The following is a 13,548-nucleotide window of genomic DNA, read 5'->3' as shown; positions in this document are numbered from 1 at the left end:
TACAAAGATAATTGGGAACTTTGATCTTCAATGGTGTCCACCGTTGAATCTCTCCGTCTCCGAAACCCTTGATGAAGCTATCTTCCCTCTTCTGTGATTTTCTATCGTATGATCCAAAGTCAAGTCCCCTCTGGTGTTTTTAGAAATTAACTTAAATAGTCTAGGTCAATTACAGCCAAGTCAAATGCCAAAAATGCCCTTCCAGATAAGTGTACTTGAAAATTCCAAAAAATAGAAATTCTGTCCGCGCAACCTGCACGGGCCGTGCCAAGCTGCACGGGCGCCCGTGCAAACTCTCTGGTTTTTGTATGGGAGATGACATTTGATTCTGCACGGCCCGTGCAGGTCTGCACGGCGCGTGCAGCCTTCAGAACTCCACTTTTCTTCCTTATTTCCAGATTTACTCATATGATCCTGAAAACATTAAAACATACAACCAAAGCATAAAATGACGAATAATGAAATAAAACACTAAATAACATAACTTAAAAATACTTAAAAACAATGGTAAATATATGTGTGAAAACCACTGATCAGATATGATACTGATGTGGTTATTTGGTACAGACACAATTGGCTCTGTGGGATGGTTCTTGAAACAGTATGTTGAATGATATGGGCAGTGGGAATGATTTGTGAATTGATTACCGTGAATTTAAAATGTTACTCCACGGTTGAACTGATGCACATTTGGATGTTTGTGATGTTAAGGCAAGCTTGAAGAATCGATGGAAGCATGAGTCTGACTTTGAGGGAAAAGGAAAGTTCGATATTTGTATTGACTTGTAATTATGATTTGTCCTTCAAGCAATAAAGAACTTTTTCCCTCCACTTGTTGAATTCAAGTTTCCACAACTTTTCACTTCATCTTTAATCAACTGCATATTTTGTAATGATTATTTTTCAGCGCCATTAGCATCTTGGTTCAGATACAGTCCTTCGTACCAAGTCTTGACCACTTAGTAGGTATAGCCATAAGGAGATACTCATCAATTTAATGCAAACACCAGTACAAGTCAGCCTCAATTGTGATACCCTCGAGCATAGGATCCTGACTTTTCAATATCCTTGATCCCGTGTCAAATTTATTGATTAATGAATGCATGATGCGTTATATGACCTAACGGGAGGTATGTACATGAGATTATGAAATGAGAGGTCTAAGCCAGTTGGGAATAAAGGGGTAGGACAAATTTGGGGTATGACAGCTGCCCCTATTTAATCGTCTTAAACCTGAAGGTGAGATTGGCATCAGCCTTTCGAACATTCAAGGTAGAAGAAGATTAAATATCAAAGTATCAGAAATTTGTCCTAAAGAGAAGATGGTGCAAGTGTTATCCTTATTTTTGTTCTTGTTTTGATATCTGCTGGGGAAAGAGAATTTTATTTTTCTGGTGGAAATATTTACAGTGAGTCATTGGATGAATGGTGATAGCTTGTAACGTAGCCCAAGGTGCCAATACAAGGTTCTCAAAGGAAATATTTACTACATGGAAGTGATCGGAGTAGAAGTATGTCTGGTGGGAAGGTAAGATAGACAAGTGTTTTTAAAGGAGATACAGACGAGTATCGACAGAATGACACATACGAGCATCAAAAAGGGGATATAGACGAGTATCGAAAGAATGACACATACGAGCGTCAAAAGGAGATACAGACGAGTATCGAAAGAATGACATAGACGAGCATCAAAAGGGAGATACAGACGAGTATCGAAAGGATGACACATACGAGCATCAAAAGGAGGATACAGACGAGTATCGAAAGAATGACACAGACGAGCATCAAAAGGAGGATACAGACGAGTATCGAAAGAATGACACAGACGAGCATCAAAAGGAGGATACAGACGAGTATCGAAAGAATGACACATACGAGCATCAAAAGGGAGATACAGACGAGTATCGAAAGAATGACACATACGAGCATCAAAAGGAGGATACAGACGAGTATCGAAAGAATGACACAAACGAGCATCAAAAGGAGGATACAGACGAGTATCGAAAGGATGACACATACGAGTGTATGAAAGAAGATACAGACGAGTATCGAAAGGATGACACATATGAGCATCAAAAGGAGGATACAGACGAGTATCGAAAGAATGACACAGACGAGCATCAAAAGGAGGATACAGATGAGTATCGAAAGAATGACACAGACGAGCATCAAAAGGAGGATACAGACGAGTATCGAAAGAATGACACAGACGAGCATCAAAAGGAGGATACAGACGAGTATCGAAAGAATGACACATACGAGCATCAAAAGGGAGATACAGACGAGTATCGAAAGAATGACACATACGAGCATCAAAAGGAGGATACAGACGAGTATCGAAAGAATGACACAGACGAGCATCAAAAGGAGGATACAGACGAGTATCGAAAGAATGACACAGACGAGCATCAAAAGGAGGATACAGACGAGTATCGAAAGAATGACACATACGAGCATCAAAAGGGAGATACAGACGAGTATCGAAAGAATGACACATACGAGCATCAAAAGGAGGATACAGACGAGTATCGAAAGAATGACACAGACGAGCATCAAAAGGAGGATACAGACGAGTATCGAAAGGATGACACATACGAGTGTATGAAAGAAGATACAGACGAGTATCGAAAGGATGACATATATGAGCATCAAAAGGAGGATACAGACGAGTATCGAAAGAATGACACAGACGAGCATCAAAAGGAGGATATAGATGAGTATCGAAAGAATGACACAGACGAGCATCAAAAGGAGGATACAGACGAGTATCGAAAGAATGACACAGACGAGCATCAAAAGGAGGATACAGACGAGTATCGAAAGAATGACACATACGAGCATCAAAAGGGAGATAAAGACGAGTATCGAAAGAATGACACAGACGAGCATCAAAAGGAGGATACAGACGAGTATCGAAAGGATGACACATACGAGTGTTTGAAAGAAGATACAGACGAGTATCGAAAGAATGACACATACGAGCATCAAAAGGAGGATACAGACGAGTATCGAAAGAATGACACAGACGAGCATCAAAAGGAGGATACAGACGAGTATCGAAAGAATGAAACAGACGAGCATCAAAAGGAAGATACAGACGAGTATCGAAAGAATGACACATACGAGCATCAAAAGGGAGATACAGACGAGTATCGAAAGGATGACACATACGAGTGTTTGAAAGAAGACACAGACGAGTATCGAAAAAATGACACAGACGAGTGTTTGAGAAGCTTGGTAGATGGACTTACTGGGGATTGGAATTTAGTCTTGAAATGATTTGCCAGGACGGAAGGCAAAGGACACGCAACACGGGGGTTGGATCTGAAAAAAATTTCCCGTACGAGGGAAGGAATCACGGAGGCTAGGGACGACTAGGCTCGGCAATAAGATGACAGTAACCACGGGGGGTTACGGGGATATTGATGCTTACGAAGCATAAGAATTACATTAATCCCTCAGGCCAAAGGCGGGGTGTAACTCTTCAAGAAATCGTTCGAATCGCCGCACACCAAATATGATTATTTAAACGATTGAAAAATGAAATGGGTTGAATGCCCACCCTCATTCGTACTCTAATTTTCGCGCGGCACACGGGAAATAACCATGACAAGACTAGAGACGACTAGACTCGACAAGAAGTCGATAGTAACCACTGGGGATTACGGGAATATGGATGCTTACGAAGCATAAGAACTACATTAATCCCTCAGGCCAAAAGGCGGGGTGTAGCTCTTCAAGTGTGGCAATCGTTCGAATTGCCACACACCAAGTATGGTTATTCAAAGGGTTGAAAAATGAGATGGGTTGAATGCCCACCCTCATTCACACTCTAATATGCATGCAACACACGGGAAATAACCTCGGAGACAACGATTCTGACGAAGAAAGACATTGTGTCCGATCCATACTGGAGAGAAAAAACGAGACTTCTTCTGGGGATTGAGGACACCAGGTATTTGCACCGTGGCATAAGGAGATTTGCAATGTGGTAGCAGATATCAATCGGAGTTTGTAAGGACAACTTTTTATGTGGGGAAGTATCGTTGTCTTGAATGAATGTTGATTTGTATTATCTGGCTTATGCTTTGTATGCATGTTTGAATTTTTCTATGGCGTAATGATCCGACTTGACGGATATGCTACGCTTTTGAGGATGCAATGTTATATGCAATGAATACTATATGCAGAGTGCCAAATAAAGGCATTGATGAGTGATAAACACCAGGGAGAATCCCCTTAGTGTTAAGAATCATGTGGAGGTGCCAATAGACATTGGACTTTGATTTGTAAGATGCACTTTTCTTTGACTTGAAGAATGATTTCTGACTTCTCACCATGTGCCACTGCTTGGAGGATTTTCAACTTAAGGAGATTCCCTTGATTCACCATACTAGGGATGAGAAATCCAGATAAGGAGCCTTGATTAGGGAAGTAGGACAACTCCTAGGAGAAATAAACTCCTATGCTTGAGGAATGGGACAAACTCTTGGGAGAAATAAACTCCATGCTTGGGGAGAGATCAAGATTCTAGGAGAAATAAACTCCTATGGTCATGGAGCGACAAAAAACTCAGAATTGTGCCCCAAGCTTCGTGATTTATGGAGGAATTTGCCCCAAAGGGTCCTTGGAGAGATTTGTCGAATCTCGACGTAACTGCCCCAGATTGGTTGAACTTGAGAGATATTCCTTGACATGATTGCCCCAGATATGTTGAATTTGAGAGGTCAAACCTCGACTTAATTGCCCCTGATTAGGTACATCTGTCTAGAATCCCCAAGCTTTCTTTGTTTTGAAGTCAAACAAACATGGAAACAACTTTACCACGCTCAACGGAGTCTTCAAACTCTTCCCTTCGAGGTAATCAGGGAAAGCATTAATTGTTCATGCCCAATGGATTTTTTAGAGAATCTTCCCCTTGATGGTCAATATTTGAGATGATTAGCCTTTACTCCTCGGAGTTCTCAAGTCTCTTGTACTTTGACACGATCGAGTTACTTACTGATTCTCATCATGGTAACTTCCTTGATGTTAAGCACATATTTTGCATGCAAAAGAATGTTAATTCTAAGAATGATAATTCTAATGCAAAGCCTATGTTAGTCTTGAAGTTGTAAAACTTTTTTGTGAAATGAGGTTGCGACCTCTTGTGACCGAATCACTAGTTGACACAACCTCGATTTTTTTGCATATGGAAGATGAAGCAAACGTACGATACCAACATGGATATGAGTCACGCTTCATTGGGAGTCAGTTAAACGTTATCTCATCAGAGTGCGCTTTCAAAATAAACCCTACTTCAATTAGGACTTTTAAGGGTTGTAACTTGGCCGGGTTAACGGTTTTGGAAACAAAGGATTTTTAGGCTCAGAATTATTTGTACCCACCCCTTCGTGATGTTCTCCATTCCTAGGTTCAATTAACTCAACATGAGTGTTCATCCCTCACAAGGAATTTTGAAATGGTTGAGGAATCAATGAGGTTTTTCGGACATGGCAGTCACCCACTTTTCATTTTTGGTGTCCGATCACACGACTTTGTTCTTTTGATGAGGATCTTTATTTTGTAATCCTTGTTTTTCGCTTTTGCTTTGCTTTTTCATTTTTATTTCCCTAACTTTTGCCTGGACAAATTCTTTTGAATTTTATTTTGGAGTCCAGCGGGATGCCCTAACTTTTTGCCTAAGTCATTTGTTTTCAAGTTGTTGACTTAGCGGGCTCTTCTTTTTTCTCCTTTTTTTTTGAACAAGGTTGTGTGATCTTGAATCTCTGATTTGTTGAAAGTGATTGTGACTGCCTGAGTCCTTGATTGATGAGGAATAACCATTGTGGTTTTGATCTTTTTTTTTTTGGGATCTTTTGACGGAATAAAGATAACCATTGCGGTTTTGACATTCTTCAACCTTTTGAAGGATAACCATTGTTGTACCCTTAGATACGTACCCTTTTAGTGAGTTTTGAACACTCGATTAAGTTAAATGAACACTACCCTGCCCTAGGGTTAAAATAAGGGTTTTTATGATTAGAAAAGAAACTCCTACTTCAAGGCTCAAAGGGATTGACGAGGGTCTATCTCCCTTATATCTCCGGTGTTTGGGGATTTGAAATAATGCCTGTACATCCTCAGTAGGGTTTTATTCAAAACACACGATTAGAGATTTTGCATTTTTATTTTTCATCATTCTCCCTCAGCTCTTTGCCTAAGCAAGCGATTAGTAAAGTTGGTATCGTAATGCCAAAAACATTTTATGAGTGAAAACGAATGGGTTTCTTCAAGACAAACATAAACAATGTATTATGATTTTCATTCAGAAATTAACAAGTTTTTACATGCTAACAATGCTTAAACAAACAATGAAATGTTACAAATGAGAATGCAATAAAGAAACTAAATGAGTGCCATTGTTGAGGAGACTTGACTCCGTCTGGACTTATCGCTCTTGAATACTTTCTGCGATTCCTTCCAAACACTTCAGATTACTTCAAAAGAAAACTCCAACGAAGTCACCCAAGAGTTGTAAACTTTTGCCTTACTTTAGGGATTCGAGCAATGCGAGTGATGCAATGCTCAAGATAAGAATACGTCTTGCTTATCCCTCGTGCGGGAGCCCCCAGTATAGACGTTGGAGAAGTATTCGCCTTCATAAAATGGAATAACCTTGCATCGTCATCAGATTGAGGGGATCTATTTGTGGTGAAGAAGACCCAAAACACGAATCTTAACCAACTGAAAGTCTGACAAACGAGGAAGCAACTGGGCACAAGGCAATCAATTTGTTTCTTATATTTTTCTCTCTGTTAACAAGCAAGGGCCACTGAGAAGGAAATCATGAGAAAAGGCAACTGAGATATGAAGTAGAACCTTGAGGATGAGAAGCATTATGAAGAACACTCTTGATTACCACACGAAAGAAGATTCTGACGAAGTCACATAGGAATTTGTAATGCTTTTAGGGATTCGAGCAATGCAAATGACGCAATGCTCAAGATAAGAGTACGTCTTGCTTATCCCTCGTGCGGGAGCCCCAAGCAACTTCCACGTATGTATAAGAGATGAATACCACTTTCGCTTGCATGTCTAAACTATCCAGAGAGAGAATAAATGACCTTTGCAGCTCTTGGCATCAAGCACTAGGCACAATCCAACGATGTCTAAATCAACGGAGTCACAATCTTTTATGGCTTTCAACCTTGTCTTCAAGAGGTGGAATCTTTTTGTCAATTTCAATAATCGGAAACTTGAAGATTTCAATTCCCAAACTGTTCTTATGATGTGGAGCCTCTTTAACAGTAATAGGAACCTTAACACACTTCAGACACTCTAATTCATAAGAACTTCTCATGTGTGAGATTAACATTTGCATTTGGCCTCTGAAGAAACTGTTCTCAAATCTTCTTGTCTAAGAGAAAAGGCTTGAATGACCTTCATACACAGATTTATGTCAGTCCCCACTTCTGTTCTTATCTCAGTCAAAACCTCACGGAGTTGTTCCATTGTTAACTTTCGAGCACTTAACGGTGAGAAGTCACTTTTGTTGTGGAAGTCTGAATTTGAGTAGAAAGGGCCCCCATAAGCTTCTGATAGAACCATGAAATGCATGATATTATGAATGCATGTTTCATTTATGAGAGATCCTAAAGTCTTTTCACACTTTCATTTTCCTTTTTTGGAATCAAAGCTTTTTTTTTTTTTGTATAGAGTCTCTTTTCTTTTCTTTTTTTTCTTTTTCTTTTTTCTCCTTTTTTGAAATAAACTTTAGGATCCCCCATAAATGAAGCGGATAAAGCAATGATGTTATGCAATGCAACAACATGGGATCAAGGTCCATATAATCTTAGTAACCACTGTACAATCCTCTGAATAACTGATATAGGTCAGATGTCATGAGATCAAAGGTCCGACATAGGTACCACGTGGCCATAAGAACAATAGTCACCAACAGGACAGAATAGTCACCAACAGAACAGAATAGTCACCAACGGTACCTGTCATGTATATCCCTCCCCACTCACAGGTGAATCTAGGTCAGGGTAGGTCAAAAGGTCTCCAGCGTTAACAACTCTCCTGAAACACCATCATCGTTGCAAATACATGCCAACAATGGTATCCCATTCGAGTCTCAACTGGTCGTGGGTCTCATGATCGCAATCAACAGAACCTGACATTCTGTTGGCGTCATGACTATCCACTCTATCCTAGGTATCCTATGTGTCAACTCTGGCCTGGGTATTGGGCCTTTTACCTCATAGAACATCCCACCCAACCTGCAAACAGAGAAAATATGTGGTCCCCACGGGGACACATAATATAGTCCAGATGCATGCGGAAAATAAACATGATATGCAAGCGGGAAAGTAAACAGGATATGCGAAACATAAAATAAATAAATGCACGTATAGACAAAACGTAGCACACCCAATAAACAAACAAACAAACGAATAGGCTAGGATCGACTCGCTAAAGATGGACCAGCAACAGGTCTAGAAACATCCCCAGCAGAGTCGCCAGCTGTCGCACGCTCGCGAAAAATGAACAGAGTCGCCACCAATATATTTATCCCATAAGGGAAAGGAATATCAGAAAACCTAACAAAGGACAAGAACAGGGTCTTGCGACCAGAGAATCAAGGTACGGGAGTCGGTTACGCGAGGGGAAGGTATTAGCACCCCTCACGCCCATCGTACTCGATGGTATCCACCTATGTCTGTTTCTATCTAATGGGTGTATACTATGTCTATGTCTAAATGCGAAATGAATGCAGAATGTAGGGAAAAGAAGAATTGTACTCGCACGGGCCCTACCCCGCTGCCTACGTATCCTTTTCAGGAATCAGAGAAACCGTAGCTCAGCTAAAGATTTTCTGTTTGTTTTTGTGTTTTTTAGTGGGCGGAGTCAACGTTCGCGCTTTTGCATAAGGGATTGACCTAGGATGCGTACAAGCGGAAATGACATTGCCCTTAGGTGCCAACGAGGCAAAAGAAAAAGAAATGATTGGTTTGTGTCTTTTAGGATAGATGAGTGGTGAACAGTTCCCATTATCGGGCCACTCACCACTTTCTCCACTTTGCTTTAGTCTGAACCGTTGTTATGTGTTTTAAGTGTTTTTGGTTGTGTATTTTTTAGGGGAATTTGTTTGCGAGTCGAATCACATAAAATGTATAATGATCACGAAGCAGATTAGGGAATGAATCCCACTCACTTCCATCCCATTATGTAATGTTTGAGAAACAGATTAGAGAATGAATCTCACTCATTTCTCTCCCATTAATTAATGTTTGAGAAACAGATTAGGGAATGAATCCCACTCATTTCTCTTCCATTAAGTAGTGACCGAGAAACAGATTAGGGAATGAATCCCACTCGTTTCTATGCCACTAAGCGATTGAGAAATAGATTAGGGAATGAATCCCACTCATTTTTCTATCACTTTCTTATTGTGATTCGCATCTTCCTTTTATTAAGTATTTTAAAGAGTCGAAAGAAAAAAGAATGAAAGAAGGGGAACTAATTCTATGTTCTAATCTAAGTGTTGTCTAATTCCTATTTGTGTACAAAAGGAATCTAAAATGGTACTAACAAAATAGGCCTAAAATAAGGCCAAAAATACAAGCAATAAAAACAAACAACATACAAAAATAACATGGAACTAGCACAAAACAATTCAAGCATTAATGCAAAATTACACTAAAATACTACTATTTTTATGAGTTATTTATGTGGAGAATTTCTAAAAGACTAAAAATTAAACTCTCAAAAATCACCTAAAAATCTAACACAATTTTTGATGATTTTATTGTTTTTAGAACCTAAAAATAATAGCAAAAAATAACTATGTGAGAAAACTAAAATCTAACATGACATAATGGAGTCAGGGGGTTTAGACTGAAATCAGTAGTGCAGCCCAAATAAAGGCGCAGGGCCCATAGAGATATGGCCCATCAGATTTATTTTTTTGTTACAGTTTTCATGTTCAGCCAAAAATGGAAGGAAGTGTGATTGGGCTTAGGGGGTGTGGATGCAGAATCAGAAATTCAGGCGCTAGGCCAGGGGAGGTGAGATTAGCATTTTCGTTTGGCTCATGGGAGATTTTCAATAAACAGAATTTTCAATCCATTCAGATTTTATCAAGTTATCTAATTAGCCAGACTTTATGCTAATTGTATTAAAACATGCTGATTAATTAACAGATTAACTGATAATATAATTATAATTAATTGATAATATAATAAAATAAAAAGGGGATTAGGTCAAATGTGACCTTTGAACTTACGTGAAGGATTTCTCATTCTCTTCCTCAACGAAACTCGCGGCGGTGGAGCCTTCCTTGCGCGGCGGTGGAGCCTTCCTTGCGCGACGGCGATTACCTCACACTTTCCGGCGATACTCTCTCCTCCGTTCGTCCCTTCTCTCATGCCACCGTGAACCTCCTCTCTTCTCTCAATCGTCTCGACCTCAACTTTGACCTTCATCTCCATTTTGAAACCGTAAACGAATCGGGTGGTGGCACTGAAGATTGGATATTGACCGATGATGATGTAAGATAAAAGATTGTTGCGATGAATGATCCGATGCCGATTGAAGTCGTGGTGGATTGAAGATTGAGATTGCTGAGAACGGTGACGCGAGGCTGATGGATGTAGCAGAAGGAATGTACCAGAAGATGAAGATTCGATGTTGATTATTGGAGCTCCGAGAAACGGTTACGGTGAGCTCTTTTCCGATCCTCTTTTTTTGTTTTCGTTCTGAGAATTCTTTCTCTTCTATTTTGATTTTCGTTTTGCACTTCTGAATCGGTGTCGCGATGATGTCGATGAATATCTTTATTTGCAGAGAATGAGGTGAGGATAATTGATGTAGATGCGTAATTGATTCAAAGATGATGATGATTCTCAGATGATGATTGAAGCTGCGTGAAGATGATTAGAGGACCCTGTGAATTGAAGATTGAAGAATGTTTGGAGGTTTGATGAGAGTGTGAATTCAGAGATTCGAGAGGTCCTCCATTGATGGATCGTGAGAGAGAGATTGAAGGTTTAGGTTGTGAAGAAGATTGATAGAGGGTGGATGAAGATGGATGATTGAAAACTCTGAATGAAGGTGAAATGGTGAAGTGGATGCGTGGAAGAGAGGTTCTGAGTTTTTTTATAGAGATTGAAGGTTCAGTTCAGGTTAGTTATATCTCTCCCAATTTTCTGTTAGTTCTGTTATATAAATTGGTTAGCGGTTGTTAGAGGTTGTTAGTAAAGTCTGTTAGGTTAGTTTAGAGGGAGAGGAAGTTAGTTATTGACAGTTACAAACTGTTAGGAAAGTTAGGGTGAGTATTCTGTTTTCTGACAGTTAAGGGGTTTAAAAGCTTGAGGGAAGTTGGTTAGATGTTTGGATAAAAGCGAGCTGAACTATTTTTTCTATTTCTTTGTGCAGGGCAGACTTTGGTTTTGAAATCAAGGGCATCGTTCCAGTTAGTGGTAGAGCTGGCGATTAGTAAATGTTTTTTTTTGTAAAAGGCTTAAGTTAATCTTAGTCTTGTTCACTGATTTATGCAGGCGTATAGAAATGTATGGATTCTTGTAGGAATTGTATGGATTTATGTATTGCCATAGTTGCGATGGTTTGGAATTGTAGTATATGGTTTGAATGTGATGTGAGTGTTTGGTTGTGAACTTTGAAGAGGAGATAATTTATTCTTGTGTTTCACCTATGCAAACTTCGAATTGATGTTAAGCTGCCACCTTTCATGTATGTGCCTGAATTCTTATGGTGATAATAGACTGTCATAATTCATGTTCCGCGTTGTATTCGAACTAAGCTTGCTGCAGCCTTGAAGTATGGTTATAAACTGTGATGATGTTTAATTGTGTCTTATGCAGGTCATGTGCAGCAGCGTGAAACACATGTGAACACCATTTCAAGATTACTTTTGGCCATGAAGAGATTCGAGACGGAATGGTTTGGAAACTCGGGGAAGGATAGGTCTAGGAAAAGATTCTTTATGCGATTTCTTTGTATTTGAGAATGAATTGGATATAGATTTGTAATAGGATCTGAATTTTGTTGTAAAGAATTTTGAATTGTCCTTTTTGGTATGGATTTTGTAATTGTAATGATAATTTTTGTAATAATTGTTATGTAATGAACTGGAGGTTAATTGGAGAATTAGTAGGATGTATGTATGGCTTTGTATTGATGGTTTGAATGCTCGGTGTTAGGAGAACTTGAATAGAGAACTTGTATGGGCTGTGTGATTTTGGATATGATACTGATGTGGTTATTTGGTACAGACACAATTGGCTCTGTGGGATGGTTCTTGAAACAATATGTTGAATGATATGGGCAGTGGGAATGATTTGTGAATTGATTACCGTGAATTTAAAATGTTACTCCACGGTTGAACTGATGCACATTTGGATGTTTGTGATGTTAAGGCAAGCTTGAAGAATCGATGGAAGCATGAGTCTGACTTTGAGGGAAAAGGCAAGTTCGATATTTGTATTGACTTGTAATTATGATTTGTCCTTCAAGCAATAAAGAACTTTTTCCCTCCACTTGTTGAATTCAAGTTTCCACAACTTTTCACTTCATCTTTAATCAACTGCATATTTTGTAATGATTATTTTTCAGCGCCATTAGCATCTTGGTTCAGATATAGTCCTTCGTACCAAGTCTTGACCACTTAGTAGGTATAGCCATAAGGAGATACTCATCAATTTAATGCAAACACCAGTACAAGTCAGCCTCAATTGTGATACCCTCGAGCATAGGATCCTGACTTTTCAATATCCTTGATCCCGTGTCAAATTTATTGATTAATGAATGCATGATGCGTTATATGACCTAACGGGAGGTATGTACATGAGATTATGAAATGAGAGGTCTAAGCCAGTTGGGAATAAAGGGGTAGGACAAATTTGGGGTATGACATCGGGCACTTGGCCATTCAACTAAAGATTGTATGTAATTCTGAGACGAGGTGCAAGACATGGCTAATTCATATCACATTCACTCCAAGAGGTTTATGCACAAACTGAAGTCTCAAGGGGGTATCAAAACTACAGAAAGCATTCAGGATCAATTAGTCCATACGAAGTCAAGTCTCCTAAACAATGGCATTCATTTAGGTCTTTATTGCATTCTCATTTGTAAAATTTCATTGTTTGTTTAAGCATTGCTGGCATGTAAAAATTTGTTAATTTCTGAATGAAAATCATAATACATTGTTTATGTTTGTCTAGAAATAATCCATTTGTTTTCACTCATAAAATGTTTTTGGCATTACGATACCAACTTTACTAAACACTTGCCTAGGCTACAAGCAGAGGGAGAATGATGATAAAAAAATGCAAAACCCCTAATTGTGTGTTTTTGAATAAAACCCTGTTGAGGATGTACAGGCATTGTTTTAAATCCCCAAACACTGGATATATAAGGGATATAGACCCTCGTCAACCCATTTGAGCCTTGAAGTAGGAGTTTCTTTTCTGATTAGAAAAACCCTTATCTTAACCCTGGGGCAAGGTAATGTTCATTTTGTAGATGTTTTTGATTGGCTGT

The 13,548-nt window shown here is 39.2% G+C and overlaps 1 long non-coding RNA gene across 1 annotated transcript; it reads left to right on the top strand.

The window, feature by feature from the left end:
• The first annotated feature begins 11,038 nt into the window (after nt 1-11,038).
• On the top strand, nt 11,039-12,073 carry LOC131646627 (uncharacterized). Its single transcript, XR_009297541.1, has 3 exons — nt 11,039-11,168; nt 11,422-11,481; nt 11,868-12,073. It is a non-coding gene; the product is annotated as an uncharacterized LOC131646627 (long non-coding RNA).
• Nucleotides 12,074-13,548: the final 1,475 nt, after the last annotated feature.

This window comes from Vicia villosa, linkage group LG2, assembly GCF_029867415.1.
Source record: "Vicia villosa cultivar HV-30 ecotype Madison, WI linkage group LG2, Vvil1.0, whole genome shotgun sequence".
Lineage (NCBI taxonomy): Eukaryota > Viridiplantae > Streptophyta > Magnoliopsida > Fabales > Fabaceae > Vicia > Vicia villosa.
This window is presented reverse-complemented; position numbering and strand designations above follow the sequence as displayed.